Raw genomic sequence first — 15,998 nt, 5'->3', positions numbered from 1 at the left:
TCCCCTGAAATCCCCAGCCAGGTCAGAAGTGAGGCAGATGAGTCACATCAAGGACTAAGATGGGACAAGAGTCAGAGAAGCCAAGCGTTGGATGACCTGCACTACTAGGGACCTAGTCATAAAACCCAGGAATATTTAATTTTGGCAGATGAAATTAAATAACAGTGCCAGACCCTTCAAGTACCTCCATAATAAAATTAGTTGACCCAGAAAATGCTATTCTGAGTTCAGATATCTGTTACCAGACAGACTAAAAGCCTGGATGAAAAGGGAGAGGAGGGGAAGGGAGGGGCTGCCTCTTAAACATACCCATCCATATATTAAAAAAAACAAATATGAATAACTTTTTAGAAGGCTATTCAATTCTCCAAAAACTTCCCATTAGCAAAAATACCGTATTGATCCACAGTATTTACTGGCCTTTTTATGTAGTAAGACCTGTGTAAGTAAATCGGTCTTAACTGCTGACAGGGTGAATAAATGGGCAAGATTTGGGTCCCAAATGCTTCTCCTCCCTTTGCTCCAAATAGACTGATGGGGCCTTTGAGGCTACTTCACGGACAGTTTGTAACTACAGCAACCCATCCACACAGAAGGGGAAGGACTACCCGAACTTCTAAATCGCAGTTCAGAGAAGATGCTCCAAAACCTGAAGGATCTTTTTCCTTGACTATGAAGAACTGAATCTCAGGAGAAGATAGCTCTAAGAAACCTGAGTCACTGTTGCATTATGAGCCTGACAGAAGTTTCACATATTTAGTGTCTAAATATGAGGAAAACCTATGCAGAACTGAAACAGTTTGTGGTTAAACCTCATCATAATGTGGTCTTCAACTTCCCATTTCACTTCCCAGGCATCTGCTGTCTTTTTAACCACGAAACCCACCTCCAGAGCAGTTTGACACAGTAGAAAGAACACAGAACGACAGTCAGAGGAATGGGCTCTACACCAAGCTCTACTACTTACACCAGTTGTTTAAACTCTCTGTATTCAGTATGAACTGGAAATGTGGGGCTAGACTCAGTGCTTGTCAAAGGTTTCAGAAACCAACTGAACTCAGCCCCCCTATTGCTATAACCCAGATTAAAAACATACGTACTGTTCTTATCTATCCCTTTCCCACAAAAAGCTACCAAATTCTATTTGTTTTTCTTCAGATCACGCAAATCCTCCTGTTTCTCCATCACCCTCACCCAGGGAGAAACTCTCTCCCCAGGGCCACTACAGTGGCCCCTAACCGGTCTCTCTTCCTCCACTGTATACTACATGGCTGAGTTGATTTTCCTAAAGTATAATTTACACATAAAATTCCCTGCTCGTGGGTTTTGCACTGCAAGGATAAATCAAGCTTCTCTGCCTGAGAGTTCAGGCCCCCTCCAACTTGACTGTTCACTCGCCTCATTGCTCTCCTAGGTGAAACACTACGCAACCAGCTGTCCACTCAGTCTGCCCCCAGACCGCGGTGGGCTCAGCTTGCTGCTCTCCTGCCTTGAATGCTTCCCCTCTATGCTTGCTCAGTCTTCTCTCTTCTCTGAGGCCTAGGCTGCCCTTAAAGTAAAACTGTCCCCCACCTACTCCCTCTAAACTTCCACGTAATTCAATATAACTGTACTCCTCATTTAACACTTAGTACCCAAGACTTTGTATTCCTATTTCTTTTCCTTTTTAATCCTCACCAGAAGTCATGTTTATTGATTTTTAGAGAGAGAGAGAAGGGGGAGAGAGAAAAACACTGAAGCAAGAGAAACATCAATTGGTTGTCTCCAGTACATGCCCAGACTAGGTATCAAACCCCAACCCAGGTATGTCCCCTGACCGGGAGTTGAACCTGCAAACTTTTGGTAGATAGGACAATGCTCTAAACCACCACCACCTGGCCAGGGCTCCTATTTATTTTTTTATGCAAATATTCAAGTCTTCATAGCTAATTATTAAGTTCTTTATAACTTTAATTCTTTCTGTATCTGAGGCCTAACTTTTCAGAAGCCAGATATCCAATAAAATGTTGATTATAATTACTACCTTGGAAAATCATTAAAGTTTTCTGGGCCTCTGCCCTGGATGGTGTGTCTCAACTGGCTGGAGCATCACCCTGTAAACTGAAAGGTTGAAGGTTCATTCCTGGTCAGGGTACATACCCAGGCTGAGGGCTTGGTCCCTAGTCCCAGGTGAGAGGCAACTGATCAATGTTTCTCACATTGATGTTTATTTGTTTCTCTCTCTCTCCCCGCCACCTCTCCTCTCTCTGAAATCAGTAAGCATGTCCTCAGGTGAGGATAAATAAATAAATAAATAAATAAAGATCATGGGCCTCATTTTCCTCACCTAGAAAATTATGACAATATGTAAATTTCCATTATGACAACATGTAAATTTCCTTTCAGTTCTAAAAATGCTGTATGGTAGTGTATATACTACTAACAGCTTGTATTTATTTCTCACATCTCTTGTTTTCTATATTCATATTTATGTATATGTAACTATGTTCCATTTAACCCAGAATATAAATTCCCAAGGCGCCAATTCTCCTATTCTGTTCATTTACTGGTAACACCGCCTTAGTATCTCCTTACAGCATCTCGTCTATACTCCAGTGCACTGCAGGTACTCAGTAAAAAGGAATTCATGGTCTTGACTAGGCAGCAAACATCAAGGGAAGTTTACATAAGTGATTTTTTAAAATCTTAAATTTCTGTAATTAACCTGTATATTACACCAAATATTACCGAGATAATGTGAGAGAGAAGTCATTTAATGTTAAAATGAGAGGTTGCCTTGTGCCAAGTAGCAAGGAATTTATTTTATGTGTTCAAAGCCACCAGGATGCAGCGTATCTTAAGTCTAAATCTCAAATTTTATTTTCAGAATTCTGAGAGGTATGGAAGTCTCCGTCTCTGGTCAGTAAACAACAGAGACCCAGGTATCCTTCACATCATGTAACCTTAACCTTGTCCTTAGTACTGACAGAAAATTTCAGAAAATGAATAGTCTTAACACTCAGAAAGGTGAGCTCCCAGCTCAAAGACCAAAGCAAATGCTCACAATGGAACTCAGAAGAGCAGATAAATTTTTAAAACAGATGAGAATCTGCTGTCTAAAATACTTCTGTTAACAGCATTGTATTTTCCTACTGTCTTGTCTCGATTCCTCATACGGGATTATCTTCCCATAAATAACAAAACTTACTGATACAAAAACCTCGAAGGAATTTTCCTCTTTCTTTTCATGTCAGTTATCAATGATTCAAAAGGCACCAGTAAGACCAACTCATTTTAAACAATCCTGACTTTTCAAAGAACTATTTTAGAACACAAAGCTGTACTTTCACAGCTGAATTCTATCTATTACGTTTTCCAAGTAGTATGCGGCCTTAACACAACTTTGATAGAGTCAAGGTACAAAGTTCATAAAGAATTCTAAACCAGGTTTTAAAGAATGAGAGGAAACAGAACCTCTTTAAATGTTCATACCTATCCCTCTTTCCTTTCCTGTTCTTTGATCCTGTTCTATGGTATTTGCTAACTCCTGCTATCCACTCAGTCTCTTTGCTCCTTCCCCTGACTTCTGCACCCCCCCCACCCCCACCCCCACCCCCTGGGGAACTACAAGGTAAGAGCTGGTGCCAGGAGCTGGGGCTCTGGCCCTCTTCCCTGTTAAGTCTCAAATAAAATCAAGGGCCACCGGCAGTTATCTCTTGTGAGGCTTTTGCCACCGTATCTCCCTTAGAAGACTAGACAGGAGGCACGGGGCAGCAGCAAGGGGTGTTGGAGAGCCATTTACTCAAAGCAACTGTAAGCTTATTAAAGCCAATTCAATCAATTCTATGTTGCTATTGATGGCAAGCTTGCATCTTGGGCTTATTTCCCAGAGCCTATCCTGGCCAACAACCCTCACATATCACCCCAAAACCTTCCCAAAGATACTGAAATGTTTTTATCAAAACTTTGAGCTATACATAACTATAAAAGAAAGTCAGTTGCAAATTAAAGTTCAGAAATGCATTTTAGAATTACAAATGGGCTTGGGATGATCCATTTAAAAAGGTTCATGATGTTCTTCAGAACCCCAAGAGGAAATCAAGGCCTGACATATTGACAAAATTGCCAACGTTTGACTGCTTTTACCTACAAAGTTGCAATTTCATACAGTTCAACTTAATATTTAATTTGTTCTTGGGTGGAATGAAGAGCTGCTGTAAAACCAAAATGATGTTATTTTGGGACTATACACTCCAGAATTAATAGCATGAAAATAGTTTTCTGAGTTACAACCTAGTCTTGCTAATTAAAAAAGTATAATATATGTACATTAAAAATATGTATATAGTGTATATATATACACAAATATGTATATATATATATATATATATATATATATATACACACACACACACACACAGACATTCTTCTTTGGGGGCTGAAGGACTCCTGGTTCTCGGCAGTGTTCATTCAGTGAACAGACAGCCTGCTTTTTCTCAGCACCAATAGCCCATCTCCAGTGAAAGTGTCAGGACCTTGATGACAACAGCAGAATTTGAGAGCTGGCAAACGAGTCTGGCCATGGAAGCACACTGCCTGACGGCCCCCAGGAGCGATTCCCAGGAGTTCCCGCACTGGGATGAGGTCAGCAATCGATTCCGCCCCATCTCTCAGGGAACGTTTGCTCTCACCTCCTCCGGGAAGTTAGTCTTGACTGCTCTCACCATTTACGTGCAGTTTTATAAAATGTTCAGGCTGAAAATTTCTTTTTAAGCTTTATTTTTCATGGGGGGGGGCACTATAAAGCTCATAATTAAACTAACAGTTCACAATAGCAAAGAATTTAGTCTTTATTTTTTTAGTCATTAATTAGCCATTTCGTTGCTAAATACCTACTATGTACAAGTTATTGTGGCAAAGTCCAAGAGAGGTACAAGGACAAAAGAAAACGTCTATCTGCTTTCCAAGGCTTACAGAAGAGGCATACAAAGGGTGTAAGTAAATTAAAATACAACCACATACACAACTATCAGCAGACAAGTACCAATAAAATGACAAGAGAAATCAGAAGTAGAGAAGATCACAACCTGTTAGAGAAAAAAAGAAAAACTGAGGTAAGTTTTCACAGAAGATAGAATGTAAGCTGGGACTCTGCTGGGAGGAGTTTTTAGCAGGGCATGTGGGGAGGGCCATGAAGTAAATGGGCTTAAAGATTTCTGAAAAACAATGGAGAGAGAAAAAGATGCAAAAGGACACATACGTATGATTCTCTTTAAGTAAGATTGCAAAACAAAGCTATCTGTGTATAGTATGTTAAAAAAAAATAGAAAAGAAAGAAGGATATATAACATGAAATGGAATGATACGTACCAAACCAGGCCAGTAGCCATTTCCCAAGAAAGAGGAGGGGGGAAAGGATGTGGAATAAGGCTTTAACTATATTTAAAGTGAGCAAGACATTTAAAATAACTATGACAAAATGTTACTGTCCATTAAATTTGGGTTGTTGGCTCAAAATTGTGTTAGGGATTTTTCCCTGAGCTTTTCTAAATAGTGCTTAAAATATCTCATTATCCAAAATTTTTAAATTAAGAAAGGGCCAGGTGACTGAAAAAGAGGAGTTGCTAACAAAAATCCTGGTCAGGAGCAGGCCGGTCCCCTTCAACTTTCTTTAAGGGAGCACTTGACTAGGTCAGAGTGCGCGAGAGGCGCCTAGAGCCGCGTGGGGTGGGGCTGACAAATGAGGACAAGGAGGAAGTTGTTACTGCCATCCTAAATCAGGTATCTGAGGAGGGGGTGAGGACCCGCTTCCCACATAACATAAATGCTGGTGTAACCGAGGCATCTCCTAAAAATGAGGCCAAGGAAACTTCCAGTTGCATAGGAATTCAGACAAAGACTCACTGTGAGCTGCTATTCTGTGCCTATCTCTCCTCCCCTCCCCCAAACACTCACAAACAAAAACAAAATGTACCCTTGCCCACTTGAGAAAGAATTAAGAATTTGGCAGCTCTGCTAAAGTGGACAGTTTCCAAATCAAGGCCCTTCCCTGAAGATGTTGACAGTGCCCAGAGGAATGAGTGAAGAAAGCACAACTCAGTTAGTTTTGAGAAAAACTCATCAACGGAAGGTACCCATCTTTCCATACCCACTTGCATCCCAACTTTCCCCAGGGGAATCTAAGGACCTCAGGAGTGTCCTCTATCCTGTTCTTAGGCTCTTCTCCAGCAAAAATGACGAAAACACAAACACAAACTTGTTTAGCACTTTAAACCCAACAACCTCCCTCACAAAAATCCAATGAAATTAAAAATATAGGAAAGATTTAAAATCAAATATAATATATCCTGTTTTTTAGGTAAATGTATTTTTTGGTCACTGCCCAATTTATATCTTGTACCAAAGTTTCATTGGCACAACCTAACACTAAATTTAAAAGAAAACCATTTAAGGAATTTAGCAGGAGAAATATAAATACATCTGCACACTCAATAAAACAAGTACCTGGTAAGAACCTTGACATTCCCCTAACCCTGACATCCTCCTTACACTACTGCATGACCACCCCCCCACCCCCACTGCCTGAGGTCAGAAGTCCCTACTTCCCAGATACCCTCAGGGCAGCTCTTCCTCAGTCCCTGTTCACTCCGGACTGGTAACAAGGCCAATGGAATGGAATGCCCGAACTCCCTGTCTTCTGGCACAATGCTGCGCAGAGTGTAACAAACACTAGAATGGGACTTGTGAGGGGGAGAGGTGACCTAACATTTATTAGTCACCCACCACATCACAGGCAGTGAAGACTGAATTCCAGAGCAAGCTATTACTAAACTACGTCTGTGATCCTGAGTAAATTTCAGGCATTCCATTCGAAAACGAACAAGGGGGACTAAGAAAGCAGAACAGGCCTCTAGTTCTCTGATTCCATGATTCTGTAAACAGGAACACAAACGTGTTACTGTTAAGCATAATAAAGTTATTTTGAAAGCCTTCATTTTGTTCCTCTCCAATCCACCCTAGATGCCACTAACAAAATAATCTTTCCCGTACCTGAAATTTATTTTGTCACCCAATGCGGTTCATCATTTACTTAAACACAACATAAAGCTGTCGGTGATCGCCGTCCTTACCTCCCCAGCCTCATCTCCGCCCTCCAACCCTGCCCTCCAGCCGTAAGAATTATTTAAAAGTTACCTGAAGAAGTCTGGCTGTTTGGTTCCTTAAAGCTTTTTTGTTCATGCTGTTGTCTCAGCCTGTAATGCACTTCTCCCTGCCATCTGTAGGGTATATCCCTAACTCATCTTGCAAGACTCGGCTCAAATGTCATCTCCTCTGGGAGGCACCTTTCAACTTCTGCACGCCCAAAGCAGGAGTGACCTTTAGGCCCCCACGTTCCCCCTATACACTTTCAGTGCAGCAGCTTTAAGCCTTCATTCCATCTAGACATTTATGTATCTGTCTGCTTCCACTAGACCCATAGGCTCCCTGTAGGTAGAGAGTTTGTCTGACTCATCTGCTTCCTCAGTGCCCAAGACAGTGCTTACAAGAGGACACTCATTCAAGGGGCAGTTGATGGAACAGGGAGAAACAGAAAACAGGAAAGGAGAAGGAAGGCCTGAGGAGAGAACAGTTGGTGTCTATCAGTACCACGGGCCGTGGCCTTCTGTCCTTTCCCTAAACTCCAGTCTTCAGAAAGCTTATTCATTCTTGGCCACAGCCACCACGCCTAGTGCTGAAGCACTGCAAAGCCACACCTGCCACGTAGCAACCCCACCTCCACGTCAGCTTCTGGCATATCTCTAAGGCGTGGACAGCTTTCACTTGGACAGTCATTGCCACCTTAAATCCAACACATCTCCAACTGAACTCGCCCAATTCCCCTACAAAATGACGAAACCTTCCTAACTTCTTTATTTCAGTCAGTGTTTCAGAAACCCAGGCTTCAAATATCACAGTCATACTTGATCGATCCCTCTCATCTTCCAGGTCCCGTTCTCATGATTTCAACTTTCCTCACGATCTCTTTTGCACTTTCCTCTCCTTATTCCACTCCCCACACAAGCCTTGTGCATCGCCTCATGCACCCCGGATGCCAACTTCACTTCCCACCAAGTCACCCTTGCTCCCCACTATCATCATAGTAATATGGTGAGACAGAAAGTCTCAGTGGGCCACAGCTTTCTATCACTTTAAGTCTAAACTTATAAGCATAGCTTTTAAGACCCCTTCTAAACATAGCCCCAAACCAATCTACCCACCTGTTTCATTAGGATCCGCTGCTACTCAACCACATCACTGCCCCAAGAACATCCCAAGTCCATTCCTATTCCAGGCTTTTGCTTGATCCCTCTCAGCTCCACGATGAAATAATTTTTTTTAGTATTATTGTCTTCATCCCTTGTACCTGATACAACTGAATTTATTTTTTAAGATCTGGAATCAGTTATAATTCCTCTGTGACATCGTTCACAACTACCTGAGTACTTGTCTCCCAAAATACCTATAAAATGAGGTTGGTACTATGCAATCAATATTACACTTCCACATTTAAAAATGTTATTTGTGTGGCATAATAAAGGCTCAATAGGTATTCCTTCCTTCCTATTCTCCATACTCCCAACTGGCCTGTAAACTCTTCAAGGGCACAAAATTACCATTTTACCCAATCCTCCACAGCACCTAGCATAGAATTAAACTCAGAGCAGGTCACTAAAAATAACAGTTTAGTAATTTCTCCTATCCAAAACTATTTCTTTGAGGAAATAGTTGAAAAGAATTCTGAACTGCACTGTATAAATTAAGATTCCTGAACTTCCACCTCTGATTTCCAGCTCAGAGATACTCAACCTCCTGACTCAGGAGGTAAATAATAGTCCTGTGCTCATGACATCACAAGCACATAGCTTGGTGATGACGATGACAGGGTTGGGGGGCCAGGCGGGGACAAGCAGGATGGAGAAAAGCCAGTCCACGGATAGGACAGCTATGTGATTTTTTGTTTGTTTATTCTTAAATGGGGCTATTTCTCCTCATTCCTTTTTTTAATGATTTTGCTTATTTTTTTAGAGAGAAGGGAAGGGAGGGAAAAAGAAAGGGAGAGTAACATCAGTGTGAGAGAGAAACATCTATTGACTGCCTCCCTTCCACGTCCCCAACCAAACCTGAAACCCAGGCACATGCCCTGATGGAATCGACCCCTTGCCCTGTGGAACGACACCCACCAACCGAGCCACACCAGTCAGGGCTGGCCTGCCTTTCTTTCTTTCCTTTTTAATTAGCCATATTTTCTTCAAAAGAAAAAATCTGACAGATTTTCAGTGGAGCTGACATCTGGAAGAGGTTCTACAAAGCCCAAATCTTTTCAAAAAGCCACCTTAATCTTCAATTAAAAAAAACAAAAAAACAAAAAACCTTCAACAATGCAACAGATCACAATAATATTCCTCCAAATACTGTGAATGGAGACTCATTCTGTCTGCAACAGATGTATCACCTACCAATCGCGCTTGGGCAAAAGGCAGACAGCCCGAGAGGCCACACTGGACCCACACAGACTTTGAAAACAAATTGTTCTTCATTAACATGCATGGTCTAGTCTTTATTGTCCACAAACGGATTAATCATTTTATGGATTTCTGAAGCAAAATTTTTAATCCAAGATCAACTGTTCTTAGCCATCAGTACACTGTCTTCACCATCAGGTAATACAGGCTTAGAAAAGCAAATTCATTTCAACATCAGTATGATCCCCAAAACACGAAAACAAAGCTGATTTTAAAAATAATGCACTTCACCCTGCCCAGTGTGGCTCAGTTGGTCAGAGCGTCATCCTATAAACCAGAAGGTCACACACGCAAGTCTGACTCCTGGTCAGGGCACATGCCTGGGCTGCAGGTTTGCTCCCCAGCTGGGGCGTGTGCAAGAGGCAACTGACTGCTGTTTCTCATATCAATGTTTCTCTCCCCCCCTCTCAAATCAGTAAGCATGCCCTTGGGTGAGGCTTCAAAAATAATGATAATGCATTCAAGCCAAGAAACTTCTTTATTAAGTTCTGAATCATCTATACTAGTTCTCCCTACAATAGCAGAGAAAGTTAGATGGACTTAAAACATGATACAGCCCACACCATAAGCTCTTGAGGAGAATCCAAACATAGTCTTGAGACTTTCCCACAGGTCGGTACAATGTGAGACGGGCACAAGCAGAGCTCAGCATAGTGAGTGAGGTGTGTGAATACAAAAACTTATACAGGAATCTTCTGTCTTCTGGCTGATCCCTTTAAGCCAGGATGGTCCAGAAAAGAAGAGTCAGAAAAGAAGAAGAGTCACAATGTACCGGTGCCTGCCTGACTCCTTGTCCCTGAGTTCCTGGACCAGAAGGCTCAATACTTCTCATTAAATCCATCCTTTGTTCAAGGGCCTACAATGACTCTATTGACCCTTCTTCCCCCAACACACAACAGAGTCAGGCTACTGAGTCCCCTCCACCCTCTTGCTTGCTCTACCCATGACCTGACCAGCCCACATTCTTCCAATCACTCTCACTCATTCCCCCGACAAACACAACTCAGTCATTCATGCCAGTAGTGCACACTGCAAATTCTATCCTTTCTGCCTGGAAGATCTTTTCTTTTATTCCTAACATTTCCTTGAATGCTCGCACACATTTTATAGATAAGGATGAAGAAGTAAACTGCCCAAGGTCTCATAGTATAAACCCTAAACAAAACCTGAACGAAGTTCCATCTAACTCCATTGATAGCCCATGCCTCTTTATGACTCTATAATACATTGCCTCCCAAATCCACTTCAAATTTTACAATTCACAAATATTCCCTAATTCACCTCATTGTTACTTGGAGTTTACTAAACTTTACATACTACACTTGTAGCACATTAAATTTGGTTTTGTTTCTATGTTTCCTATATGGTAAAGCTTATAACAGTCTGCCTTCCCATTTACTATATGCCACCTTCCCCAACCCCACCCCATCCCAAGGACAAAAACACCTATCTTTATACCCTTGGATCTTCCCAAAGCCTGTCACTGGGGCTTGGAGTCTGTTTTAACCACAGGAGTATTTAATCATTATTCAGCAAGGACTTCTTACTTAAAAAAAAAAAAAAGCAGCAACTCCTTTCTTCTATCATATTAAAAACTCATCTGAGTTCAGACATTCATGATAAAACTGCCCTACATCTACAGTACATTCCAGTTACACAGATTCTAACTGTCTAAATTCATCAGGGGCTGTTGAGAAGATTCCAATCAGCCAGAGTAACAATATCTAAATAGAGTTGTTCCATCATAACTGGCTAGGTGACACAAACTGAATTCTCACACAAAGCCTTCAGTGAAGTGGGAATGGTGGCGGGCTTTTTGGTTTGCTCTATATTTAATCCTAGGTACCGGTATATTCAACCCCTTCAATCCTCACCCCCCTCCCCATGGAATAATATATGTAGTTCAAGTAGGGGAAGTTGTTCAGTACAGCTATAAATAGAATTTACCAGGTGTCACTGATATTGACACTAACCAACTCACAACCTGAAAGAATGACTGACTGTCAGCAGACTCTGGAAGGGTGTGTGTGGTTTTTAAAAATTAGATTTTACCCTCCAAATTAAATTTTTTCAGTAGGTGTCCCAAAAGATTAAAGAAATAAAGGTTCAGGAAAATTTCCAAGTCACAGGTGACACAACTCTACCAAGTCCAACTAACAATTAATATCCATTACTGGTCAGCCTGCCTTATACAAGTCAGCAGACAGCCCTTCCTTCGGCAAAGGCTTACTGTCCGCCCCCACGCCCCAGCAAGGGAGCCTGTGGCATTAAATGAAAGTGGTAAGTCAAATCACGCAACACCACCAAAAAAATGAGTAATATTTTGAGATCTACCTTCCATCTTTCCTTCCTGCTTGAACACGAAATGTCCAAAGTGGATATCTGTTCAATTCTAAATTATTCATGTTAATGGATAATTATCAGCAAAAAGGTGCTGATGACCCAAAATGGGAAAAAAGGTTTTTCTTAAATAACCTATTTCAGTTTTTGGAATATCTTTTCAGCCTATTTACTGTCTCAATTATTCCTAGCATGAGCTAATATTTGTATTCATTTGCAATCCCTAACTACATAGTAACTGGCCACTTACTCAGGGAGGTGCTCTGAGGCACCCGGGGTAGCTAGTGGAAATTATAACAGAAAATTGTAGCAGACTGGTATTCAGACTCCAGACGAGCAACATCAACTTCATTTATTTTACAGTTTGATTCGGCCTTCAAAATATAGACAAGTGCGGCAGGATGGTTACTAAAGTTTAAAAGAACTGCTCAAAAAACAACGGAGGACAAAGAGTATAATTGTTTGCCTATAATGTATTCATTTGTAAATTATGCAAAGCAAACGTTTAATTACAAGTCTGATTCTCCCTAGCCACCTGGCTTACGTCCCCGCAGTCTTCCCCACCCCATCGAGAATGCAATCTCGCTTACTAGGAAGGAAATGTTAAAGTTATATAATATAGAAAACTGTTTTTAAAGGATTTAGGATTGACTACAGCTTTGGACTAGCCTTACCACCACTTCTGCGGTCCACTCTGTCCTCTCCTACTTTAGAAATAGGTTCTGAAAGACAAAGGGATCCAGCCTCCTCAAAGATCTCCCAAATATACAGCATGAAAAATTACCAGCTTCTGATTTTCTAAAAAGCATTTAAAATACGTACTTATAAACACATAATAAATAAGAGTCAAAGTCCCGCTAATTCTTGCTTTTGCATTCATGAAAACTCCTTAAGACTCTGGAGAGAATCTCTTACATAAAATTTCACCAGTCAGCTTCTTTCAACTTAACATGTATGTCTTGTACCCAGAGAAGCCACCTACGTTCGACTGTCGACCTAGACAGAGAGGGAGGGGGAGGAGGGAAGGAGAGAGAGAGAGAAAGTGGAAAAGACAGAAAGAGGGAGGGAGGGAGAGACGCACAGCGCTCGCCGGTCCTTGCGAGCCGACGAGCTAAAAATACGCCAACCCAGTAAACAAATCCCATTCCATCCCGACCGGAGCCACACCGTTAACCTAGTAATTATGAGAAGAGGAGTTAGATCACGCAGCCCCCGGCTTACTCATCATCAGCTTCTAAAGTTTCCATCGGCTCATGGCAACTTTGCTTTTCTCTTAAGTTCATAAACCCGCCCTAGAAACTCCTTCTCTCCCGCACACACTCTCAACACACTTTTTCCGCTCCCTTCCTCCATTACTGGGCACACCTCAGTGTGGCTATCGCTAGGCAGAACAAGCTTGTTGTCTTTTCATTTGGTTTTTATACTGGGGCTTTACAATGAACTTTATCCTACTGTGGGGTAGTAGCCTGAACTCCTAAACACCTTAAAACTCCACCATCCCTCCCCGAAAGTCTAACTGACAAGGTGATGGGGAGGGGGGGACTGTCCAAACTGCCCAGCACACTTCGGAGGCCAGGAATGGGGGAAGTGGGGTAGGCAACGCGGGACGCAGGTGAAAGAGAAGTAACAGGGGAAAGGTTGGGACGAAGCGAGGAACAGTCAGGGCAAGGAGAGGGTGCCGAGAAACGATGGCTCCGGGTGAAATATAATCAGAAAATAGGAGGAGGACAGTGGAGATCAGAGGGTCAGAGTTTGGGAGACTGGAGGGGCGGGAGCAGACGGGGGAGGGTGACAGGACGGGGGGCTCCTTTACCCTCGCGGCTCCCGGGGCAAGGCCCTAGGCCGGGGCGGAGCGCGGGGCCCGGCCGCCTCTCCTCATTCCTCTGCTGTGACCCCGGGGTCCGGCCGGCCCCTCCCCCGACGACGGCGGAGGCGGTGGCGGAGCCTGCGACCGCGGCTGTTGCTCCGCACAGGATCAGGAGCTGGAGCCAGACGGGACTGATCCGGACTGGCCTCCCCCAGTGGCTTTTTGCCTACTCCACACCCGGTCGCAGCTCTGACTCCGGTGGCTGGTTCAGGATCGGTGGTTTTCGGCCGTCCGGCCGGAAACAAGCGCACGTTTCCGGCCGGAGCCGGTTGGTGGTGACACCCAAGCCGCCCCCGGGCCTCCTCCCGCCCCGCCCCTCCCCGTAGCAGCCCCGCCCCTCCCCGTAGCAGCCCCGCCCTTAGCGCCGCTCTCCCTAGCTGCGGCGGGTTTGGCGCTTGCCCCGCGCATGACCTGCTGTTTTCCTGGCCCGTGTTGCTAAAGCCCCTGGCGTGGAGAGTTCTTGAACCAGAGCTGGAGGGGGTCAGGGTGAACTTCTGAGACTTTGTGGTAGAATCAGTTGGCTAGAGCACTTTGGGAAGAAACCGAAAGAAGCGGGGTGGTAGTTCTAGAAAGGTGAGAGGCATGAAATACTCTGGAATGAGAAGACTGAAATTCTAGAGTCTAGAATAAGAAGACTCAAGATCATTCTAGACTGACCAGAGGAAAACTAACAATGCTTCGTACAGAACAGTCTTCAGCCAGTTATGCGCTCTCTTTTCTTCACTCATGAAGTAAACATACCTTTCCCTGTTAACACCCAGTACTTATTAATTTGCATAATGATGATGCCTTATTGACACAGCTGCCTTAGACTGTGTGTAAGAACTGTTTTTGATAATGTCTTGTAACAGCTTTACAACATAATTCAATTCAAGCAATATTGAGTCCCTCATTTGTGCAAGGCATTCTGCTCATTAATACTGAGGACACAAAAACGAACAAGACATAGTTTCAGGCATCAGGGATCTTACACTTAAGTAAAATACATAAAACTCTATTACATAAGGCAGAACTCGTAGGTACTATGTGAGTTACAATGAGCTATGGCTATGAGAACATAAGCTTGCATTTTACAGAGCAGACCTTCCATATTTTTTGAATGAATAAATATTTGGGGAATGTGAATTGTTTCAAGTAAGAAGTGCCATTTAATAAATACCTGTTAGGACAAACATAAAATGGGGCCAGTTCCTGCTATCATCTGACCAAGAAAATCCTTCATTCAGATTACTGACATTGTGGCCCTTCGTCTGCACATTCAAAATGTTTATTTCCAAATTGTTCCTGTTAGTTCTATTTAAAAACAAATATTACAGTCAACTTATATACCCCCCATACTTTCTGAAGTCATCAGTTTGTAAACATTTTGAGAATAGACATGTAGAATTATCCAGCTCAAGACTAGACAATTGACACCTGAAATAGGAAACTCCTTAGATAGCTATACCTCTTGGGGATACCCTGGGTTTTGAGTTGAAGATTTAGACCTGGGCCTAGCGCCATACCAAAGCCTGAGCTGCAAGCATGCAGGGACTACAAATTTTAGTTACAGTTCAGTGGCTAATTGGAGGAGGAGAGCATGATGAGACTTGGTCACTTAAGTTGATTCTAACTGAAATCCATTAATCACATCTCCCCTTGCTAAATAAGTCTGCGTTAGGAGGACAGATCCACAGATGAGGAGCCTCAAAAAGCTAAAGCTGTCTTGTTTCACCAAGACCCTCCCAGGCCCAGTGTATGCCCATCTGTTAACTATGTCTTTCTAGTCTTAACTACTGCAGGCTTATTACTGCAGGACCACGTATGGAGTTCAAAGGCATTCTCTACCCTTAGATACAAGGCAGACTTTTACTTTTGGCAGTGACCACAAAAAGTTTCCAAATTTGAAAGCTGGGCCAACTTGCTGGTGAAACTCATTTAAGTGACCACACTTTACAGGCTTGCCTGGAAATTTAGGGGCCAGGAAGTGATGGGGTTGCAGTTGCTTTGTGCCTATTTCTGCTCTGACCATCCATCACTCATTGTTGTTTGTGCAATTGCTCAATGGACTGCTTGTTTGGGGTCAGCCCGGGCTGTGTGGGTAGCAGTGTGGTCAGCCAGGCTGGGAGCCAGGCCACCTGGGTTTTGGTCCCAGCTCAGCCAGTCCCTAATCCATTAAGAGACTCCCTTCCTATTCCTCTGTCAGTTTTTCTGCCTAGAAACTGGGGACCTCTTCTCTAGTGATATGCAGCCATTCAGGTTGTTACTAT

The 15,998-nt window shown here is 42.9% G+C and overlaps 1 protein-coding gene across 2 annotated transcripts in view; it reads right to left on the bottom strand.

The window, feature by feature from the left end:
• The window catches only part of OTUD7B (OTU deubiquitinase 7B), a 55,681-nt gene extending 41,682 nt beyond the window's left edge, over positions 1-13,999 (bottom strand). For both annotated transcript variants that reach the window (XM_045861663.1, XM_045861662.1), the window contains exon 1: positions 13,696-13,999. The gene's annotated coding sequence lies outside the window, so the exon portion shown is untranslated. The remainder of the gene's footprint in view (positions 1-13,695) is intronic.
• Positions 14,000-15,998: the final 1,999 nt, after the last annotated feature.

Source organism: Phyllostomus hastatus, unplaced genomic scaffold (genome assembly GCF_019186645.2).
Source record: "Phyllostomus hastatus isolate PE091 unplaced genomic scaffold, TTU_PhHast_1.1 phas_scaffold_216, whole genome shotgun sequence".
In the NCBI taxonomy this organism is placed as follows: Eukaryota; Metazoa; Chordata; class Mammalia; order Chiroptera; family Phyllostomidae; genus Phyllostomus; species Phyllostomus hastatus.
This window is presented reverse-complemented; position numbering and strand designations above follow the sequence as displayed.